Source organism: Durio zibethinus, unplaced genomic scaffold, assembly GCF_047325235.1.
Source record: "Durio zibethinus cultivar Kanyao isolate XHJ-2024 unplaced genomic scaffold, ASM4732523v1 HiC_scaffold_391, whole genome shotgun sequence".
Taxonomy (NCBI): Eukaryota; Viridiplantae; Streptophyta; class Magnoliopsida; order Malvales; family Malvaceae; genus Durio; species Durio zibethinus.
The window spans coordinates 767,501-770,000 of NW_028323014.1; positions in this window are offsets into that span (position 1 = coordinate 767,501).

A 2,500-nucleotide genomic window follows, 5' to 3' on the forward strand; every position below is an offset into this window, starting at 1 on the left:
CCATCGGCACACGCTGGGCCCTGGTGCGACAGGTTGCCTCGACCACCATCGGCACACGCTGGGCCCTGGTGCGGGCGCTTGCCTCGACCACCATCGGCACACGCTCGGCCCTGGTGCGGTCGGTTGCCTTGAGCACCATCGGCACACGCTGGGCCCTGGTGCGGGCGCTTGCCTCGACCACCATCGGCACACGCTGGGCCCTGGTGCGGGCGCTTGCCTCGACCACCATCGGCACACGCTGGGCCCTGGTGCGGCAGGTTGCCTCGAGCACCATCGGCACACGCTGGGCCCTGGTGCGGTCGGTTGCCTCGAGCACCATCGGCACACGCTGGGCCCTGGTGCGGGCGCTTGCCTCGACCACCATCGGCACACGCTGGGCCCTGGTGCGGTCGGTTGCCTCGATCACCATCGGCACACGCTGGGCCCTGGTGCGGGCGGTTGCCTCGACCACCATCGGCACACGCTGGGCCCTGGTGCGGGCGCTTGCCTCGACCACCATCGGCACACGCTGGGCCCTGGTGCGGTCGGTTGCCTCGAGCACCATCGGCACACGCTGGGCCCTGGTGCGGCAGGTTGCCTCGACCACCATCGGCAGCCTCGACCACCATCGGCACACGCTGGGCCCTGGTGCGGGCGCTTGCCTCGAGCACCATCGGCACACGCTCGGCCCTGGTGCGGTCGGTTGCCTCGAGCACCATCGGCACACGCTGGGCCCTGGTGCGGCAGTTTGCCTCGACCACCATCGGCAGCCTCGACCACCATCGGCACACGCTGGGCCCTGGTGCGGGCGCTTGCCTCGACCACCATCGGCACACGCTCGGCCCTGGTGCGGTCGGTTGCCTCGAGCACCATCGGCACACGCTGGGCCCTGGTGCGGCAGGTTGCCTCGAGCACCATCGGCACACGCTGGGCTCTGGTGCGGCAGGTTGCCTCGACCACCATCGGCACACGCTGGGCCCTGGTGCGGCAGGTTGCCTCGACCACCATCGGCACACGCTGGGCCCTGGTGCGGGCGGTTGCCTCGACCACCATCGGCACACGCTGGGCCCTGGTGCGGCAGGTTGCCTCGAGCACCATCGGCACACGCTGGGCCCTGGTGCGGCAGGTTGCCTCGAGCACCATCGGCACACGCTGGGCCCTGGTGCGGGAGCTTGCCTCGAGCGCCATCGGCACACGCTGGGCCCTGGTGCGGCAAGTTGCCTCGAGCACCATCGGCACACGCTGGGCCCGGGTGCGGTCGGTTGCCTCGAGCACCATCGGCACACGCTGGGCGCTGGTGCGGGCGCTTGCCTCGACCACCATCGGCACACGCTGGGCCCTGGTGCGGCAGGTTGCCTCGATCACCATCGGCACACGCTGGGCCCTGGTGCGACAGGTTGCCTCAAGCACCATCGGCACACTATCGGCCCTGGTGCGGGCGGTTGCCTCGACCACCATCGGCACACGCTGGGCCCTGGTGCGGGCGCTTGCCTCGAGCACCATCGGCACACGCTGGGCCCTGGTGGGTTTAGGCACATCTTCAAATTTCTGCCGTGCCAATGCCATTTTTATGGCTTGTAAATTCATACAATGGTCCCCTAAGCCTTCACGTGAAGTTTCGTTGGAAGATGACTCGTTTTCTATTTTTCACGATTTTCGAAACTTTTTGCGGTTCGGGATTTTTTAAAATTTTTTTATATCGATTTTTGGCCCCAAATTTTGTAGGCATGATCCTTCTATTTTTGTTGGCATGCACAAAAAAATTCAGCTAAAAACTCGAAGTAGAGAAGATTTTGTGACCGTTTGAAAAAAGTGTCCCCATTTCAGACACTTTAACGGCTACTGGTAGCAAACCTGTAAAATCTCAAATGCTCTTTAAGGGGGTGTGAATTCTCAGAGGTTTGATGAGGGATAGGGGGCCAACACAAGGCCAAGTACCAGCACCCATCGCACATCATGTGCGCACACCCCCCCGGCCCCCCTCCCAATCGCCGGAACCCCAATGCCGCCGGTCAGGTTCTCCGGCGGTACTCCGGCGACGCTCCGGCGATGCTCCGGCGATGCTCCGGCGATGCTGTCCCGAGTGAAAAAAATGCGGCACCAGCACATGCTGGAGCCAAGCATGGGCACCGTGGCTCAAAATCGAACTTCGGCCAAGGCCTCGACCATCAATGGCACATGATGACGCATGGTGATGGCACATGCATCGACCATCATCGGCATAGGCTGCCCTTCGGTACGGGCACTTGCCTCGACCGCCATCGGCACAAGCTGGGCCCTGGTGTGGGTTGTTGCCTCGATCACAATCGGCACATGCTGAGCCTTGGTGCGGGCGGTTGCCTCGAGCACCATCGGCAGACCCTGGGCCCTGGTGCGGCCGGTTGCCCCGATAACCATCGGCACACGCTGGGCCCTGGGGCGGGCGCTTGCCCCCAGCACCATCGGCACACGCTGGGCCCTGGTGCGGGCGGTTCCCTCGACCACCATCGGCACACGTTGGGCCCTGGTCCGGGCGGTTGCC